The 21995-nt window shown below is 40.3% G+C and overlaps 1 non-coding gene across 1 annotated transcript; it reads left to right on the top strand.

Annotated features, from left to right (window-relative positions):
* The first annotated feature begins 19686 nt into the window (after positions 1–19686).
* On the top strand, positions 19687–19822 carry LOC117016374 (small nucleolar RNA SNORA21). Its single transcript, XR_004421897.1, has one exon. It is a non-coding gene; the product is annotated as a small nucleolar RNA SNORA21 (small nucleolar RNA).
* Positions 19823–21995: the final 2173 nt, after the last annotated feature.

Here is a 21995-nt window from a genome sequence, read left to right as displayed (position 1 = left end):
TGACAGAGATACCAAACTTTAAGGTAAAAGGCTCTGTAATATTTAGCTATATTATTTACTTTCCGCTGACTCAGAGAAAGGCCATGGGACTGCCCATTTACCTTGGGAGTGCACCTGAATTTGGTTTTGAAAGCCGATAGCTCTCAAAACAGGTCATGGGACACATGTCTGGGAGACATTTACCCCTTTTATTCAAAGTTAATAGTCAAAGCATTTCTCTTAGTCAATTTCTGTTTCAAATTCTGTTGCTAGTAGCAAAATTCCTAGTTTATACCATATTAGAAAAGTTTGGCTATATATTTCACTCACCTATTTTTCTCTGAATTTTTTGAAGGTAGTAGGTGGCTGACTAACTTCTTTGACCCTAGTCTCTAGCATAGCATCTGGAACAACAGAGGGATGAATGAACCCTTCTTATTTTGGTTCTGCTGGGTCAAGGTATCCACATATTAGGTTATTTCTGATGAATGCAACTGAGAAGAAACACATTTCCATTTTACCCAGGAATGAGAAAATGGATATGCATTATATTAATAACCCTAATCTTTTAAGTGTCTGCCAGGTGCCAGCCACTTTCATCATCTCATGAAATTTTGACAACTCTGTGAAGCAGAAGTGATAGTGCCATGTTATAGATGTAGAAACTGAGACTTGGAGGCATGACTTGCCCAGGAATACAAAGGTAGAAAACAGAAGACCTAGGATTGGTTAACAGAGCTATCAGCTTCTGTCTAAGCTCTACTGTATTTACTCTTCCATTCTTGCCTCTTACTCCGTGAGGGTGTGAGGACCTGGGGAAAACAGCAGAAAAACACATCAGGGATGTCCTTTTATACTCAATAGTTTTATTAACATGCCTATAATTAACAGCTTAGAGCGAGTTGTCCCCTCCCTAACCTGAACCAGTTTATACTAGCATCTCTGCTTTTATTCAACCCACATTTATCATGTACCTTCTCCATACCAGACATTATACTAGAAACTGGAGGAACCCCTACACCAAATAGACACTTGTCCCTACCTTTCAGGAGTTCCCAATTATCAAAAACAAAACAAACAACAACTCATAGACAACTTATAAGCCTGAGTGGTGTTTTTAAGTACAATAACGTAGAGTTCAAGCGTCCAGGTTTCAGAACAACTGGGTTTCCCAAATAAAAACCAAAAGTGGCATATGCTGCAAACCTTTCTCAATTAACAGTAGATCAATAAACTCTGGACAAGCCAGAAGGAGTCATTCCCACTCCATCTGCCCCCCCAACCAGCACATATTCTGCCTCATTCATACAACAGTCACACAGGCAAAGTTTTTTGAAAAGGTGATTTCTGCTCTTGGCCATTTTTAATTCTCGAAATCTTTGTACACATTTACTCCTTTTGATAGTAGATCTATCTGAATTAGATAACCCTATAGTTCTCACAGGTGACAGATTCCTACAATGTATGAATCTTCAAGAGTACTTACCCGCCTCTCCCCATGTTGGCCAGACATACAGTACAAAGCGGTAACAATTAGGAACAGACCACTCATTGTCAAGGTTAATTATATTTCCTCAGTAAAAAGAGGAGGGCAGTGGTGTGCTGGAGCTTGCGAGAGCCAATTGTTAATTTTTCAGGAATTCTGTGAGCTGGCTGTTAAACACAACCATTCTTAAAATTTTAATTACATAAACTTAAAGTTAAGTAAATAATAACAATAAAGTTAACAAAGACTCAAAAATCACCAGTCTCTAATCATATTATTACATTTGACTATCATCATGCTTTTGAGGTTATTTGCACTACTGCCTCTGTCTGGTGAGAACACATCTCAGCTCTGGGCTTCTTGACGTCAGGTTGATGACGTGAAATTGGTCACGGTGAGAGTGTTTCTACCATGATATTCAGCAAACACTACAAATCAGGCCTTTTGAACCCAGAGAGCCAAATGTGAAACATTTACCAGCACGGCACTGGGGAAGAGGTTCTTCTCCCAGAGAACTGCAAAGCGTATAACTTTAACCACAGGTGAAACCACAGCAAACAGAGGCACAGACACAGCCGTGAAAAACCTGCAGGGAATACCAATGCAGACAAGACAACCTGAGGATGACAACAATGTCTGTGGTGTAGATATAACCCAGGGAAACCTTCCCAAGCATGCCACCCAGACTGACCTGCAGTCCCCGTGGTAGGGTCCCCATGAAGGGGAAGGAACTCAGTCCTCTGAACTTTCCCAGATTGTCAAAGACATACAACTTAGAATAGGCTGGCAGCAGCCCCTCAAGTAAAGAAGTCCAGTTGATTGTTAATAAAGAAATAAATCAGGTTGTCCACAAGCCAGACATAATCCAGATACACACTCAGTAAGCACCAAGTCCCTATAATCTTAGGGATGACAGAGTCACCCTGGGAGCTGAGAAAGGTGGGCCTGGATGCCGGGTGCATGCAGTGAAGTGTAGTTTTTAGGATTAATTGTGTTTATTCAGTTGACAATGTTTTCATTAAATTATTCAATTAGGTTTTAGGTTTTTGAGGGAATAGCCTCCAGTGTAGCATTGTCTGATAGATTCTTCTGCAATGATGGAAACGTCCCATCCTCACGCACTGCCTTGAGCAGCGGCCACTTTATCAGGCTGTTGAACACTTGAGATGTTACTGATGCAACTTACGTACCGAGTCCTAAATTGCACTTAATTTTAGTTACTATAAATTTAACTTTGCATGACCATATGTGGCTAGTAGCTGTCATATTGGACAATGCAGCTCTAGTGAATTCGAAGCTTGGAAACAGTCACCATTCAATCAGGGTGAATATAAAGTTGGGATGATAATTAATAAAACTTTGTGTAGCTTCTTGGTGTGGCTGGGTTTATTGAAGTATAGTCAGCTCATTCAGCTACTCATCTGTAATTATGGATCCCCGAAGTGTTCACTTTTAATACGAAATTTCTGTTAGATTTCTGAAAAATCCAGTCTTGCCACTTAAATGTGCCACTTCAATCAGCATTCCAGGAGATGGTTCTCTCAAGGTCAGACACCTGCGTGGACTTGTCTCTTGTCCCTAGTTTCATCAGCCTTTGGATGTAATCTATTCTCATGCTTGAGTCCAGTCTGACCAATGCACGCAGAAAATCACATTCCCCAACGTGTCAAATGAGAGTGTCCGCCAGGTACTTACTGAGCTACGGCCTGCATCCGATTCCTGCTGCGCTTACACTGACTGTGGGACTAAGTGCTACCTAAGTCCTTTAGTTCTCACTCCTGTCTTCACATCTCTGCTGGTTGTGGAGCTTTGAGCAGCAGCCTGCATTTTATGGCCATGATAATGCCTCAGCCTCAGCTTCTGGCAGGGTCCTCCCTCAAATTGTACAAACACAATACCTGGAGAATTGCAGCACCATAGTCCACTAGCCAGACCCAAACTCCTTAGGTTCTCAGGTGACCCAATTTGTGTTTAGTATACCCATTTGCAAAAGATGAACCTGGACCTAGGGCCACCCCTCTGGAAAAAGAGAGACATCCCAGTAAGGTGCCCTCCTTGTCCAGTGTGACAGAATGGGCTCCAGGGAATCTTGTTGCTTATCTTGTTGACAGGAATCTTGTTGCTTATCTTAGGGGCATTTCCATGTTAACTTTCAAAGTAACTCAGTTGATTTTTAAGACTAAGTGGAGTCTTATTTCTAATAAAACATAATAATTGGGCTCCCAGAACAAAGAAAGCTGTATTTACTTTTCTCCCATTATTAAATAAGAGTTTGCAATTTTGATTGGTTTGTAACTTCTTTCTTCTTCTTTTTTTTTTTTAAGCTGGTATCTTCGTGTCCTTGTTTATTTCTTCGTAATCATATTTATTAAGGTATAAATTACATACAATAAAATCACTTTTTTTGGCATACAGTTCTATGAGTATTGACAAACACATATAATCATGTAACTACTACCTGCATCAAGATGTAGAACAGTTCCATCCTAACAAAAAAATTTCCCTCATGTTCCTTTATAGTCAATCCTTCCACCTAACCCCAAGCAACCATTGATCTGTTTTTTTGTCCCTATGGTTCTGCCTTTTGCAGAATGTCATATAAATGGAATCATACAGTATCTAGCTTTTTATTTTTATTTATTTATTTATTTTTTAATTGGGAAAGGGGAACAGGACTTTATTGGGGAGCAGTGTGTACTTCCAGGACTTTTCCAAGTCAAGTTGTTATCCTTTCAATCTTAGTTGTGGAGGGCGCAGTTCAGCTCCATGTCCAGTTGTCATTGTTAGTTGCAGGGGACGCAGCCCACCATCCCTTGCAGAAGTCAAACCGGCAAACCTTGTGGTTGAGAGCCCACGCTCCATCCAAGTGAGCCATCTGGCGACCCGGGAGCTGAACGGCAGCTCATTGACTTCATTTTAGTTGCGGGTGGCAAAGTTCACTGGCCCATGTGGAAATAGAACCAGCAGCCCCGTTGCCCAGAGCAAGCGCTCTAACCAACTGAGCCACCCGTCCGCCCAGTATCTAGCTTTGTAGTATGATGTCTTTCACTTAGAATAATGCATTTAATAGTGAAATTGGCAATTTTGCTTTCTTATAGTCTAGCCAACAGTTGCAGGGCACTGTGACAAGTATTATACTAGGTATGTCCAGGGAGCAATAGAGACACCCACCAATGTTGCAAACAGGTCATCTAAGTCTTCTCAGAGGAAGAAAAAGTTGACTTATGCCAAAGAAGAAGCCAAGCACCCACTGCTAAGGTAAGGAGAAAACCTTACAGGTAGAAGAACCAGTGCCCAAAGATTTAAAACAAAGGAGCTTCCTACCTAATAGTATAAGTCACTAAGTAGCAAAGGATCCTATATTTTAGTCTAGAGACCAAGGCAAACATGAATCTGCAACTCTAAGGCTCAAGTAAAAAGAATGCATGCATCTAAAAACTAGCAACTGTGGACCCAAGTAAAAATAATGCTTGTTTCTAACTAGCTAAGTTTCTAACTTCACCCCACATACATCGCTCCATTTGCTTCAATATGATAAAGAGGCAGAAATCATTCAAACTGGAAATCCATCAGTTGGACAAACAAATTCTACAGCAAACTTCACCCTGGACTGAGGGTTTGGGGGATGAGACCAGGGACTGGAGAAGAGTTCTGAGCTCCAGATCTAAAATTTCCCCTGACACATAAATGGGAAAGAATCATGTATCATTTAATGAAATTATATGTCCATTAGCTTTCCCATGGGAATATTAACAAGACAAAATTAAAAAATATAATCGGCAGAGTTTTAGTCAAGTGTTTCTAGATTTGGGGGCAACAGATCAGCTCTGTAATCAACTGCTCTATCTTGGACAAGTCTCTTGGCTTTTCTGGTCCTGTCTTCTTTCCTGTTACCAAAAAAAAAAAAAAAAGAAAGAAAAAAAGAAAAAGAAAAGGAAAAGGAAAGGAAAAGAATAAAGCTTGATCATACCATTTCAGAAATTCCTTCTAGTTCTCCTATATTATGATTTTATAAGTTGACGTCAAAACCATCGCACTCAGGGAAACTTGCAGCACACTCAGAAAAAGAACTGAAATAAAGGTTCCATTCATGGTACCAGGGTTTGGTGAACACAATGAGGCTTTTTGTTGGGGTGGTGGGTGGAAGGGGAGAGAGAGAGAATCTGAGAGGTCTGGTGTTCTCTCTTTCCACCACAGATCCCCAATGAGTCACTAAAATTGTGGTAGCAATGGTGAGAGTGAAAAGAAAGTGACCATCAACTCTAGTAATAATTTTCTTGTACCTCTACTGGGGACATCAGAAGCAGTTTTGGAGGTCACTGTACCTCTGTCTTTATTGAAAGTCAAACTCAGCCATATCCATTCTCATTAGCTCAAATATTGTTCTAGTCTGTTTACTCATGGACTATTGGAAACACTATTATAAATGAGGCTAGAATCATGTGTTGCAGACTTCAGAAGATGATGGAAGATCATTCTCTCATCTCCACTTTTACCACCTCCTCTGTGCTGCCACCCTCCCTTGTCTCTGCTTTGTGTCTGTCCCCTGCCCTACAGATACACTACTACCAAGAGCAATTCCAGGAGCACCCCTCTCTCCTCTTGGGGGTAATACAGTGCCTCGCCCCAGCTCCCTTTGCACCTAGGTGGCACTCTGATATGTCTCAGATCTCCAGGAGGGTGGGGCTGTGGTCCTAGCATGCGCCACATATTCTTGGAATATCAGGGCTAGAGGGGCCCCCAGAAAAACAAAGTTCACTGGTGTTCAAACCTGTTTTTAAAGTAGAGCAATGCCTCTTTCTCAAGTAAACCCTGCAAGGAAAACCGAAATAAAACAGTGATAAAAGCTATGGAAATGAGGCATAGAGGTGGAATGGAGAGGGAGGAGGGAAGTCTTAACACGCTAAGGCCCCCACCCTCAACACAGGCATGCTCAAGCATGCTCGTGCGCGCGCGCGCGCACACACACACACACACAGACTCTGTCAGGGAAATACCATTTTTGAAAACGTCTTCTCTCAATCCAGAAATCCTCTCTACAAAGTAAGTTGAGAAAGCAAACAGTTTTATTACTGGATAAGCATTAAACCAGAATGTGATGCAAAGGAGGCAACCTACTAAGAGACTGAAAGGACCGAGAGAAATTGCACTCTCCCTTCATTTATACAGTCAAGCAGACACAACCAAGTACAGGCACATTTTCAAGGTAAACAATAACCAGTTCTCATGTAAGAGGACTTGACAGCACTACCTGGGCACGCATAGTTCATCCTAACTTTACTTTGTAGTCAGGGTGACCATCTATGGTACCTAATTGTCTTTATCCAGACGGGGGGAAATACTAACTCTTATGTTTAGGGCAGGAGGCGGTTTTACACCTCGGAGCCAGGTGCTCGCTGAAGTTAGACTCCTCCCCTTCCACAGACACTCAGAGGTAAGGTGTTTACATTCCAACGAGATGGTTCCCAGGTCCTTAAGAAAGACATTACTCGATCATAAAGTTGACTAAAAGCTTATTTAGTTTCTAAAGGTAAAAGTTCTGACATTTGCTAAGATAAATGTGCTAAGACAAAAAGGGAGAGAAGGGAAATCTCTTCCCTTATTTTCAGCAGGGTGAATTACGCCTTTTATTTTTAATTTCATTTGTCCTTGCAACCCATGTACATAAATACACACACTCAGACACAGCACTTATTTCAATCCAGTAATCCTGAACTAAACTGACTCCTGATGTTCTGGGACAACCCAGACTCATTCCAAAGGAGGACTTTATAGACAGTGATAAGGTCAGGGTCTGGGCCATATTACAAACCCAGCTCGTCTACCCACTCTGCTCTCCACAGAATTAACAATTAGAGCAGTGATTCCCACCCTGGCTGCACACTGGAACGTCGTGATGCTTGTGCCCCACCCCAGATCAGTTAAATCCGACTCTCAGGAGATGGGCCTTGACCACTGGTATGGTGTACAGAGGAAACAAATGAGTCCAGTTTGCATCCAGAGTTCAGCACCACCAGCTGCACATGACAGTGGCCCTCCGTCCTAGGAGACTACAATCCAGGAGAGCTTATAAAATCCTGATGCTCAGGCTGAACCCCAGACCTAATATGTCATGATCTCTGGGACTGGAACTCAAGTATCCATATTTCTTAAAGCACCTTGGGTTACTCTAGGGCGCAGCCAAGGCCAAGAACCACTGGGTGAGAGTTTGCCTCTGCAGAGCAGCCTGTTTAAAGCCTGGTTCCATGGCTGTGGACTCACCGGCAAGCCTCACCCCATACCTACTATGGGGATATCTGCAGTACCTACTGAGTAGTGTTGCGCTCAACAAATGACATAAGTTTGAATCATATTTAGTGCAGTGCGTGTCATTTGTTAATAATAAATAGTAGCCATTATTATTACAGATCCATGTAATAGTTAAATAAAAATTTTAAACCACATTTCAATTAATTTTTGCTCTGGACATTAACTTTACTATCTAATGGGAACTTTCCCTTCTGTGTGACTCTGTTGGCTTTCATTTTTATCTGTTATTCTTTCTGTCCTTACTTATCCTATTCCCTCTTTTGTAATTCCAATTAAAGAAAAAGATCCCCAGGTGAAAAGGACACCACCTCTCCTCCTACCTTGTCTAGACAGCACTGCCCAGCCCCGCACATCTGGACAGCCATATCCCTCAAGACAGTGGTACTTGGCAACAGAAATGACGTTTTCTTATTGAAGGTAAAAAAGTAAAACTGTCCTAATGGTTCTCAAACTTTAGCATACACTGAAATTGCCTGGCAAGCTACTTAAAACACGGATTACTGGACCGACTCTGAGTTTCTGAGTTAACAGGTCTGGAATGGGGCCTGAAATTTTACATTTCTAATGATGACATAAAAAAGTCCAAACCTGCAGAGAAAAATTATGAGTTTATTTGAGCCAAAGTGACGACAATGGCCAGAAAGCAAAATCTCAACAGATTGAGAAAATGCTCTGGAGAATGGAAGTTTTGTGGCTTATTTTAGAATCAAAGTAGGAGACATAAGGAGTGTTACATGAAATCCATTGATGGTAGAATAAGGGGGCAGGATAAAGTAAAACGGGAGTGGGGGGAATCTCTAGGATTGAAAAGAAAGCAAAATGGAGAGATACATACTTCTTTTAAACTGGTGGGTACAGGATAGTTAACATTTACAGCACGTAGAGATGGAATGCTGGGAACAAGATAACAAGGGGTTCTGTAGTCTCGTGCTCTGGTGTGTGGGTGTGCCCTGAAGGGTCAGGAAAAGGAGATTACTCTGACATTTCAAAGGCATGTTATCTTAGATACAAAAAAGACAATAAACAGGCTCATTTAAAGGTTGACCTTTGTCAAAGAAGCTACAGGCCTAAGACAGGACTACTGGCCATGATCCACTTTTCGTTAGGAATTTTTATGTTCAGGCCATCCGATGTGGTTACATTTGGTCTCTGAGTTTGCAAGGCACACAATGCAGGCCTCTCCTGGGCTTGTCAGATTTAGTGTGTGGCCCCTTTTTCATCCATACTAATAAGTTCACAAGAGGTACTAAAGCTACTGGTCCAAAGACAACACCCTGAGAACCACTGGTCTACCCCGTTACTCTCTGTTTGTCATGCAAGCAAGAAAAGAACATTTTGGTGCCTGCCCCTTTGTTCTTTCTGTACTCCATTACCACCCAAGCTTGGGAATTGTTTGGGGCAGCTCTTGAGAAACACTTTACAAGGCTCCACTTCAGGCAGCTTTCAAAAGAAAATAATATCTACATAAACAGACTTCGTGGTTTTGAGAAAGGTCCCCTGCCTGTTCACCACTAAATCTGAAAAAGCTCTTTGTAGCCAATATGGGGAGAGAGGTTTGCTTGTGGGGGCTGATTTCAAACAAAATTCTTGTTTTAATTTTTCTGTTGTTTTTCATTTCCACCCCCATATGTTTCTCACCACACCCTGAGCTGATGCTTTTTCTTGCCCCAGGAAATTGTCTATCACAAAACACAGAAGAATGGGAGCACTTTAAAAATGCAAATTTATGGACATATTTCCAATTCTGTGGTGCACTAGAAGCTGGTAAATAAATAAGAGCCATTCCAAAAATACCAAAAATTTTGACTTGACTTTAAGAATAAAAGTTTTTCTTTTGTGAGAACTGGAGGATGCTGGGAAACCAACAAACACTAAGTCAAGGAAAAGTTCATTTTATAAAATAAACAAAGGAAGGCAAAAGCGAACAGGGGAGGGCAAAAGGGGGAGATGCAAGCAAATCAGAAAGTGGAGAATGAAGAAAAGTAGTTTGATGGAAACCAAATGTACATAAGATGCCTCAATTCATTTAAGTACGTCTTTGCCTAGATTTCTGCCACCTCAACATTAACGTTCTTTCATGGTGACCTCAAGACCTCAGCTCCTGCTTCTCATGAACCAGTTTAGTGTTCATCATAAGGTTGCTGGATTAAGTAAATAAAAATACAGAATACCCAGTTAAATTTATATTTCAGATAGTCCAAATAGCATACTTACACTAAAAAGGTTTTTGTTGTTTATCTGAAATTAAAGTTTAATCTGGCATCCGATATTTTATCTGGTAACCTATACAATCACTCTACTCTTAATGTATATTTTCTATATAAACTCAGGCATTGGGCTCAGCACTTACTCTTTTTTCCCCCTCCTTGAGCATTTGTATTTTGTTTTAAATATATTTTTTACATTTTTTCAATTATAGTTGACATTAATATTATATTAGTTCTAGGTGTACAACATAGTAATTAGACATTTATTTAACTTATGAATTGATCACTCCAATAAATCTAGTACCCATCTGACACCATACATAGTTATTACAATATTGACTGTATTCCCTATGCTACACTTTATAAACATTCCCATGACTATTTTATAACTACCAATTTCTACTTCTTAATTCCTTGTTCTTTTTTACCCGGTCTCCCAATATCCTTCCCATCTGGTAACCTTCAAAATGTTTTCTGTGTCTATTAGTTTGTTTGTTCATTTATTTTGTTCTTTCAATTCCATATATAACTAAAATCATATGGCATTTATCTTTCTCTGACTTCTCCACTCAGCACAATACACTCTAGGTCTATCCATGTTGTCACATATGGAAAGATTTCATTCTTTTGTATTGCTGAGTTATATTCAATTGTATATATATACCACTTCTGCTTTATCCATTCATCAATTGATAGACACCCAGATTGGTACTATATCTTGGCTATTGTAAATAATGCTGCAATGAACATATGGAAGCACATGTTCTTTTGAAGTAGTGTTTTGGGTTTCTTCAGATAAATTACCCAGAAGTGGGATTACTGGATTTTTCTTTGTCTCTTATACCTTTTGTTTTAAAAATCTATTTTGTCTGGTATAAGTATTGCTATCTCAGCTTTTTTGATTGTTTGTTTCCATTTTTGTAAGATATTTTTTCACCCATTTACTTTCAGTCTGTGTGTATCTTTCGATCTGTACTGATTCTCCTGTAAGGGTCTTGTTTTCTCATCCTTTTAGCCACCTTATGTCTTTTGATTGGAGAACTTAATCCAATTACATTTAAAGTAATTGTTGATAGATTTGCAGTTATTTCCACTTTATTATTCATTTTTTCATCTTTTTTTCCCTTGTTTTTAAAGAAGTCCCTTTAACACTTCTTGTAATACTGGTTTAATGGTAATGAACTTCTTTAACTTTTCGTGTCTAGGAAGCTCTATATCTGTCTTTCAATTCTAAATGATAGGCTTTCTGGATAGAGTAATCTTGGTTGTAGGTCCTTGTTTTTCATCACTTTGAATATTTTGTGCCAATCCCTTCTGGCCTGCAAAGTTTCTGTTGATAAATCAGCTGACAGTCTTATGGGAGTTCCCTTGTAGGTAAATAACTGCTTTTCTCTTTCTACTTTGAAGATTCTCTCCTTGTCTTTAACCCGTGGCATTTCAATTATTATGTGTCTTGGTGTGGGCTTGATTGTGTTCCTCTTATTTGGGATTCTGTGCTTTCTGGGCTTGTATATTTGTTTCCTTCAACAGCTGAGGGATGTTTTCTATCATTAACTCTTCCAATAGGTTTTCAATTCCTTGCTCTTTCTCTCTTTTTATTCTGGCACCCCTATGATGAGAATCTTGTTACACTTGATGCTGTCCCAGAGTACCCTTAAATTGTTCTCATTTTGGGGGAGATTATTTTTTTCTTTTTGCTGTCTTAATTGGATATTTTTGCTACCTTAACTTCAAAATTGTTGATTAGGTTCTCTGCTTCATTTAATCTACTATTGATTCCCTACTGTTGTATTCTTCATTTCTTACTGGCTCTTTTTATGTTTCCTATCTTTTTGCTGAAGTTCTCACTTAGATCATTGAGCATCCTTATAAACAGTGTTTTGAACTCTGCATCTAATAGATTGCTTGTCTTCATTTTGTTTAGTTCTTTTTCTGGAAGTTTATTTTGTTCTTTCATTTGGGACATGTTTCTCTGTTGCTCCACTTTCATTGCTTCCCTGTGCTTGTTTCTATGTATTAGATAGGACTGCTATGTCTCCTGGTCTTCGTCAAGTGGCCTCATGTGGTAGGTGTTCTGTGGGGCCCAGTGGCACAGTATCCCTGGTCACCTGAGCTGGGTGTTGCAAGTGTGTCCCTTGTGAGGGTTGTGTGTGCTCTCCTTTTGTAGCTTTCCCTAGCTGCTGTTTACACATCAATGGGAGGAATGATCCTCATGCTGACTGGTTATAAGCTTTGGGCACGACTACAGGGAGGAGATATTATGTAGGGACTTAACCTATGAAAGTTAATTTGTTTTATCAGGGCTCTGGTGCCTGCCAAGTCTGCCCTTTGAGTGTATCATTTGGGGAGGTAGTTGGGTAGTGCTCTGATGGGGTTTGAAGCTGGCCAACAGGTGTGTTGGTTCTGGGACTTCTTGTGAGGGGCTCTGGTGCACACTAAGGTCAGCCACTGCCTGTGCCCTACACAAGGGCCACTTTGTATAAGCTACAAAGTGTTCTGTAGATGGTTGCCACTTCTGCTGGGCTTGAAGTTGCCTGGGAGAGGCTACCCTGTGAACTGAGCTGGCTGCCAATAGTACTGGGCTTGGGGCTGCTCTGCAAAAGGTATGAGGCATGCTGAGGCCAGATGTTGCTTGTTTGGGTTTGTGAAGCTTTGAGAGATTTTAGGAAAGTCTGCGGCATGAGCCAATACACACCGTTTGTATGGGAAAGCCACTAGAAGCAGCTTGGTTGGGGTGGGGAATCTCAGGAAATCACTAGGGTGGGGCGAACAGTGTCAGCTAGGTTGATGAAGACTCAGATATGGTGCCTGTCTGCCTCTACATGCTGGGTTGGGAGAGGGCTCAATAAAGGAACAATGGCTTCTGCCAGCACTTCCCTCTGTGAGAAAGCTGCCCCTCCAGCCTTTGCCCTGAAGCCAGACAATTCAGTTCCTCCCCATGTGTCCCTGGCACCTTTTGAGCTGATGCCTCAGCACCAGAGCTCAGAATGAGTGAGTGTTTCAGCAAGTAAGTCTGTCCCTGGGCCCTTTAAGAGGAATTCTGGGGACTTCAGCAGTCCTCCATCTCACTCAGCCCCAATCTCCACTGGTTCTCATAGCCAGAAGTTTTGGGGACTTCTCTTCCCATCACTGGAACCCTGGGCTGGGGAGCCTCATGTGGAGCAGGGACCCCTCACTCCTCCACAACCAAGGTATCCCTCCCAGTTTTTAATTGCAACTTGTGGTTATGGGACCATCCCATTCTACATCTGCCCCTCCTACCAGTCTCAACATGGCTTCTTCTGTATATTCTTAGTTACAGAACTTCTGTTCAGCTAGACTTCAGGTGATTCTTAATAATGGTTGTTCTGTAGTTTAGTTGTAATTTTGATGTTGTTGTGAGAGGGAGCAAGCACAATGTTTACCTACTCTACCATCTTGACCAGATGACCAGCACTTATTCTTAATTTGCCATAAAATAAGCCAACCACCTGTCATCTTTACTACATATCTGAGACGATAGAAGGTGTTCTATCACAGAAGCACATATAACTTAACATTCAATGCGGGGTCGAGCTTTTCTCAAAAGCTCTTCAGCCATTGACACAATTGAGTTTCCACTTGACTCAACTTTCCTTCACTGCCATCATTCTTTTTTTGTATTCCCCTCACACCCAAACTCAAATTCACTTCAAATACCAAATATTTCTAAAACTTTTGCCATTTGGCTTTTCCTGGCCCTTCATCCAGTCTCATTTTACACCCTCAATTAATGTATCAAGGTATCACTAGGAGCTTTAAAATTACGGTTGACTCTTTAACAATATGGGATTTAGGAGCACTGATCCCTGTGTAATCGAAAATCCATGTATAACTTTTGACTTTCTAAAAACTTGACTAATAGCCTACTGTTGCCGAGAAGCCTCATGATTGATTAACACATATTTTGTATGTTGTATGTATTGTGTACTGTCTTCTTACAATAAAGTAAACTAGAGAAAAGAAAATGTTATTAAGAAAAATCAGAAGGAAGAGAAAATATGTTTACAGTATGGTATGTATATATTTATTGAAAAACCCCATGTATAAGTTGACCTGTTTAGTGCAAACTGTGTTGGTCAATGGGTCAGCTGTATATAGATGCCTGTGGCTATTCCCAAAGATTCTAATTTAATTGGCTTAGGGTGGGGCCTAGGCATTTGTATTTTCAAAGTCCTCCAAGGAATTCTAATGAGCAGCCAAAGATGAGAAGTACTCATTTAGATCAGTGTTTTTCAAACATCAATTTGCACAAGAATCAGGGAGAATCTCATGAAAACACAGGTTCTGGTTCAATAGATTGGAGCTCAGGCTAGAGGTTTGCATTGTCAACAAGCCCCCAGGAGATGCTGAGAGTGCTGCTCAGAGGACATTTTCAGCAACAAAATCTTAGAGGGAATCATGTGCCAGGTGTTAAGATCCTCCTTTGAAATGAGGGGGTCAACATTGACAGATGGAGCAGATTTGTAGATGTCACAGTTTTGCTAGACTGCCAGCTACCCAGGGTGGACAGTTGTTAAGTTCATAACAGCATGAAGGTAGAACAATATTTCTTGACTTCATTAGCTTCCTTGGTGTTTAGGACTTGTACTTAGCTGAGATATTTAGATCCAAGCACTTCCTTAATAAAATAACAAGACCCATTAATTATACATCTCTTCGTTTGTTTCAGAGCTCTTTATTGTAACTATGGTTTGATGGCCTCAACTGCTTTGAAAAGCTTGCAACAGAGTTATGAGTCCCCATTCAACAAATGCAAACATTGAGGCCTGAAGATGATAATAGATACAAGGCCATTATTAAAGTTGTCTATGAATAATTTGTAATATCAATGTTTCTCTCAAGTCCAGATGAAGCCTCTAATTTATAACAAAATTGACTATCAACTAGTTCTTCTCAAATGCTAATGTGCATACAAATCTCTGGGGTCTTGATAAAATGCAGACTGATTTAACAGGTCCGGGCAGAGCCAAGATAGGGTGGAGACAAACTCTTGGATGATGTGATGCTGCTTTGGATCACACTTAGGTACCAAGGGCCTCAAACTTTCTCAGTTCTGACATTTAGTGGATTCAGCTTTCTCAGCTGTGGTATTCTTCTCATTATTCTCTTGCGTTACTAAGCACTTAGCAAAATGTAGTGTCTGTAAGAACGTACTGAGAGTTCTATGCTTTGGTGTTGTTTATCTCCATTAAAAAATTGGCAATCATGCTTTGGAAAAATATGGTGTTTTGTTTTTTTCTCATTGTACTCTATCTTCTAAAAAATAGATAGAAGTGATATGTAGTCTCAATATTTCAGCCTTCATAGTTTTATCTCAGTTGCTTATCTATGGGACTTTACTGGCAACATTTGTATGCAAAGGAAAAGATTTACAAAATCAGTATTGCTCCATATCTTTTACTATCTTCACTTGAACATGGGACTGTGGAAAACTCACAAGTTTTACTTTGCAAAAATAACCAATTCATGTCTTGGTGATGGTAGTGTGCTTTTGTTTTGTTTTGTTTTGTTTTTCGTTCATTTTTTTGTTGCTGTTGCTCATTCTCACCTTTAAAATAAATGCTTTTTCTTGACTTCTGTCAGAAAAAAAAAAAAATTACCAACTTTCCAAAGATAAATTCCAAACTAAGAATGCAGGCAGCTCTGATGTCAAGATCAATATGTTAAAAAGGAGATGTTTGTTTGGGAAAAAACAATATCCTTAAAATCATCCTCTTACAGATTCCAAGAAGACTGATAGAAGTTTTCAAAGGTCTCCAAAACTCTCTGCTCTTGGTTTGGGAAAAAACAAAGAGACAAGAATGAGAAACATCACCCCTTACACACACACACACACACACACATACACACACACACACACACACACACACACTCAAAGACACCTACACTTGCTGCTATCTGAGCATGTTCCCATTATTTTTTTTATTTTTAAGTTACCATCGTTTTCAGCAAGGACAAAGAGAATAATAGCGTCTCCATTACCCTCATACAAACCATCACTTTAATGTTAATGGTAGATTTCTTACATGAAAGCCCCAATTTTCCACTCCTCCCTATGCCTTTGGAAGTGACCTCCCACACTGCCTCTGGACTAGGCTGTGTGACTTGTTTTGGCCAAGAAGAGGATAATAAACTTGATGCAAGCAGAAGCTTATAAAAGCATGGCATGTGCTTCCTCTATTGCTTCTCAGAGTACATGCCTTAATTGTCCTGTTGGATGCTTATGAGATATGCATGGAGGACAATGGTGTTATCTCAGCTGAGGTAGACCTACACCAGCCATTCTCCTGTTGAGCCGTCAGCTCACAACTATTGACCTTAAAAATAAAACAGTTATTTTACCAGCAAAAGGGGGTTTGATCAGGAATAGAAGAGAATTGCAAGGAATAGCGGAGAATTGTAATTTGGATCATGCAGGCTATGGCAAAATCATATGAAGTCTGGAAAACAAAGGAGAGGAATGTTCTCTTATAGATAAAAGGGGAAGTTGAAAGTAGCTGTTATAAACAGAGTCCTTTGGAGGAAACCAGGAGCTCTAAATGTAATGTCTTAGCATTGGCTGTGTTGTTGCTGGGGGAGGAGAAAATGTTCCTTCCTTCTGCTGGAGCAGTAAAGGAAAAAACTTCTTCCTGTTGGAGAGGCAAGAGATGTCTTTTCCTGTTTGGGGAAACCAGTGATGAGTGGTAGGTGTGAGAGCTCCCTTTTCAGGCATTCATGACTCCCGTCTTGATTGAAGTTTCCTCTATTAATTTTTATACAACAAATATATTGGAGAGCCCAGTGAGATCAGCTGAACCCAACTTCTTATATCAGCAGAATAGCTGGACAACTCCTAGACTCGGGGGAAGTAATGCATGGTTGTTTTTTTAAACCACTGTGTTTTGAGTGGCTTGCTCCTCAGAAATGTATACTGAAACCACATTTAGCATCGTCCCCTGAGAGTGATAGAGTCATGTTCTTTCTGAGTTGGCAGAATCTTTAGAGTCCTTCCAATCAGAGTCACAAACATAAATGTCTATAGACACCAGGCAGGACATTTTAAAAAGTGAAGCTATCCAGTCACAAGACAACAGGGTAGTAATAACAGGTGAATCAAAAACATACAATATATCTAAAAGTACTCATACTCAGGGTTGCAAAAGTCTTTAAAACACTGTGTGAACCCAATAAAACCCACCAGTTACCCTAACAGAGACCATGGGCCCCAGCATCTGAAGTCTGATTTTTAGTTTTGGCTCTAGATTCAGTGATGTAAATGCTTTGATCAGGTTCCCACAAGTGGTTAAAGATCAATCCAGGACTTCAACCAGTTCTCTTTCCAACACACCTACAAGGCAGTGATTTTGTTACCATTTTACTGCTGCGATCATTAAGGCCCACAGAGTTTCAGCAACTACTCCAGGGACACATTGCTAGTCAGTAGACAATCCACGATTCACACTCAGACCTGTCTTGTGACTATGTCTAGTGACTATGTCTAGTCACTTACTATGTTGCCCCTCTGTAGGTTAACCATGAACATTACAAATGTCTTAGACCAGAGATCAGCAAACTATGGCCCATAGACCAAATCCAGTCTAGCCTTCTATTTTTTGTAAATAAAGTTTTATTGGAACACAGCTACACTCATTTATCTATAGCTACACCTACAATGGTAGAGTTGAGTAATTGTTACAGAGACCAATAAAGCTAAAAATATTTACTATCTGGCTCTTTATGGAAAATGTTTGCCAACTCTTGGCCTAGAGGCCTTCCTTCTTCTATTAGGCCTCCTTCTTCTACAAGTTCTCCAGAATAGACAGGGTCTCCAGTCTTCCCATTGATGGGGCCTCTAATTCAGGCTTACCATAACCCCAGAAACATGACTGACTCAAGGTCCAAAGTAGGCAAAGTTAGAAAGATGAGAAGACAGTAGAACATCACTTTGACCTAATATTATCCTAAAGTTTTGCAATCTTAAAGTTCGCAGCATGAAGAAACCCATTCCCTAACAGCAAAATAAACAGCAGTTATAGATAGCATCAATATAAACACACCTGCCTGCTCCTTGGCACTCAGAACCTTTTGTTTTGCATTTCATTCAAACGTGGGAAGAAATCATCAGCAGGCTTCCTAAAAGTTTCCAGAGTCTTTAATCAAACAAATGATGAGGAAAATCTGTCAGTCTTACAGAACAGTGAAGCCCCATTTTATTAGAAAAAGAGACAAAATATTTTGATTTGCACTTATACTGGAGTGAATGGGAGGAAAAAAGGCTTTTAAATAAAATGATGAAGTGTGAAAGCCCTATTCTACAATAAGACAAAGAGCAAAGTCACTGGTACTGCTCACCCCTGACGGAAACATGTTTCAACCTATTGTTCTATTTTCATTATCCTATTAGAGGAGCTGGAAGACTGCTTACCAGGCCCCAAATCCATCTCCAACCAAACTGGCAAACTCCTGGATTCCATTTGTTTGTTTAAGGGCATATTCCAACCAGAGCAGAGAATGAATTTGCTCTGGAACGAAGAAGGAGTCCAACTCCTGTGAGTAAATTTCGTATTTTCTCTTCCGCTTTTCATTCCCTGATGGTCCAAGATTGCCCAAGGCAATGTCAAACTCAGAGCCCAACATTTGGCTTCCTTGAGATCTACCTGGGTAGCACTTTAAAAATATGTTTCCCTGAGCCCCACCCCAAACTTGCCGAATCAGAACTTACAAAGGTGAAACGTGAGGCTTGGTATTTTGCAAACATCCTTCAGGTAATCTTAGTCCATAGCCTGGTTTTACAAACACTCTGACAATGATTATCCTAAGGACATAAGTGAGTTTAATGCAAACTCACATACTCTTACTTCTTTAAAATAAAAAAAAAAAAGGGGGAGAAGGTATGCAATGAGCGGTAGGTTCTCCCTCCCTTGAATAAATAAACAGAAAAAATTTTGACGTTCTGTCTAATGCAAATACTGAATTATCCTTATTCATTCCTTTTTAACTATTAGACTTTAGAAAATCATTTAATCTCTTTGGGCTTTATCCCTCAGCTGTTAAGTGGCAAGTTTAGCTTAGGTGGCTCAAAAACTCCCTGAGTTTTATATATCTCTTGTACACCCAGTCAGGGAATAAACTCTTGACTATTTATTTTCATTTATCTCCTAGCTTTTACCCAAAGCTCTGCCACTTTTAAAATACTCTCCTTGAAGATGGATGAGTCATCTCTTCTACTCTAATCCCTATGGCTCATCTGGTACCTAATGCAGGCAGAAAAAAAAGTAAAAGAGGGAGGAGAGAGGAGAGCAGGTAGGAGGCAGAGAATTTTCACTCCTGTTTCAAATTATTTTCTTGAGGTCCTCTGTCCCCCTGGGTCAGTAACTCTAAGTTCTATGTTTTACACTGCACAGGTACAAGGCACACAAAAGCATTTAGAGAAAACTTGTAGACAATATCTGTTTGACAACAACTAGTGAACAATTGACTGCATTCAAGTATGTCAAAGAATAATGTCATCCTATAAATGGTCTCTGTGGAATCTGGACTTAGTATATTGGACAAGGAAAACTGTATCCTTTTGGGTGAAGGTCAGCAGGCATCTCTTAGTGGGCAGTATGAGAGCCAGATAGAAGGCAAGAGGGAGGAAGTGTTTTTCAAATACAGGAGCTTCCAAGAGGCACTTTGAGATTGGTTATAGAAGGATATTGAATCCCCCTTTTAAAAGCACTCATTGGGCCTTTTGCTAATGACCCACTCAGCCGTCAAGAAAGGGCAAAGTTAAAACACCACTTTTGGGTGAAGCGGCAACATGTTGTGTTGTTTTGCTTCAATCGGTGGTGTGACAAGGTGAAAGAAATTAAAAAAAAAAAAAGTCGCTATTGGGATTGGTCATTATTGCTGTATGATGTCATCTGCCTGGCATTATTTGCATCTCCAGTTTAATACCGGAGTGTAATTCTCAACAGGGTCCAGTGAGAGTTGTTGAAAGCTCAAGCAGGCTTCAGGTCAGGCAGGAATCAAGCCTTTCTCTGTATAAGCAAGGTTCCAGCAGAAATTTCCTTTATCTACTACAAAATTGAAATAAATAAGATCATACTATATGTATTGCTTTATAAGTTGCCTTTTGCACCTCACAGTAGACTATAAAGAGCTTCTATTAAAATATATTAATCTTTAACATTATTTTTAATGACTAAAAAAGATTCCATTATATGAGTGTACTATCATTCTTCACATATCCTGTTGTTGATTTGCAGGTTGCTTGCATTTCTCTGATATTATAGATAGAGCTTCCATACAAAGTCTCTGAGCCAAATACTGCACAGACCCTCATTTATTTTCTTTAAGTACGTTCCTAGAAACGCAACCACTAAATCAAAAATGACAGGCATCATCAAAACTATATTTACCTACAAAATTGTCCTCTGGAATCAGATTATTTGATACTTCCATCACCAAAAGGCATATGCTACGTCACTCATGTGTGGGATCACAGGCAAAGATAAGTAGAGAAGTGAGGACTCACTAGGCTTGGAGGTTACTGGTTCTTGTCCAATAAGGGATAGCTGATCACTAGGCAGCCTGCTTCTGCTTTAGGTAGAGTTGAGTATTGTCGCAGATACGGGTCCTCCAGAAGCCAACTCTGAGACAAGAATTCAATTACAAGTGGCTTATTCAGGAGGTGATCCCAGGAAATACTATTTGTAAAGCATGGAGAGGGGAGAGAAGAGGAATGATGGAGCCTGCTGTGAAGAAAGTAACCACTGGGAGAAGCTGGAGATTGATCTTGTTGGATAAATCTGGAAACAGTATACAATATGCTCCTCGGTATTACCTTCTTGGAGGGTTAGGTCGCTGGAGTGTCTCTGCAGCAACTCCCACCCGTCCTTGACTGAAGGCTGCTCTGGGAGGGAGATGATTCTCCAGCACCTTGAGCCTGCCATGAGCATAGCCAGGCAAAGTGATACAGAGCAAGCTAAATGGTAAGACCCAGAAAGGCTGCAGTAACATTGTGGGAGTTGCATGCATGGCAGGGCCAAGCGGGGCAATGGTATATGGCTCAGCAGTTGCTAACCAGTCTTCCCTGTTGTCTTTCAACCCCTACACAACACATTCATTGCCTTGTTCAAAGTTATATAGCTGGTCAGAGACAATGCCAATATGAGACCTTTAGTTTTCTGAGTCTAGATCTGTATAGAACTTGACTGTGTCAACTCAGGAGCAATTCAGGGGTTTAGCTTCTTGAATGACATCTAAGAGAGACCTGCTTTATGTGGAGATCTACTCCGCTGGCAGATGGAAGATTGCAAGACTCTAGCATAAATTTGCATTCCAGCAGTGGCTGTGTCCTTCCACCCACGAAGGGAGCCATGGAGAAAGAGCAGGAGCTACTAGCAGTTTCAAGTTCCTTCAAGCTGAAAGCGATTTATTAAAACTGACAGATGATGGCAAAGCAAGATCACGAGCCTTCTCATCGCCTCTGACCTCCTATCAACTTCCGTTTCCTTCTTGGACTTTAAAAAACTCATTTTTTAATGATATCCATAATTCATGAAAAGAAACGATAAAATCAAAACATATTACCACTGACTTATAAATGCCAGTGCTATTAATTATTAACAGACCAAGAAGGAAGTTGGGAATGATCCCAAAGGTGAAAGAGATAAAGGCACTAGCAGGGGGGAAAAAGTTGATTAGAAAACTTTGGGCCCAATGTTTCCAATTTGTACTATGCATACTGAATGGAAATGGAAAAAAAAAAAAAACACACAAAAAAAACCCTGAAGCCCAAAGCAGGGCCTGCCTTTGTTACAAGTGGGATGGTAGAGCAGTGAAACGTGCTTCTTTTTACTGCCAGTCTTGTTCTCTAACTCTGCCTCGTTCAATGCCACAGGACATCAAGGAAGGACGGCAAGTGTTTCCAAATAAAGGGGCTCATTGTTCTCAAATCCTAAGAATCAGTTACCACTTTTACTATTCCAAAGCTCAGTATCACTTATCCAAGGCAAATAGAATCACTT

Source organism: Rhinolophus ferrumequinum, chromosome 23, assembly GCF_004115265.2.
Source record: "Rhinolophus ferrumequinum isolate MPI-CBG mRhiFer1 chromosome 23, mRhiFer1_v1.p, whole genome shotgun sequence".
NCBI classification, from domain to species: Eukaryota; Metazoa; Chordata; class Mammalia; order Chiroptera; family Rhinolophidae; genus Rhinolophus; species Rhinolophus ferrumequinum.
Note: the sequence above shows the minus strand (reverse complement) of the source record. Positions and strands in the feature narration are given on the sequence as shown.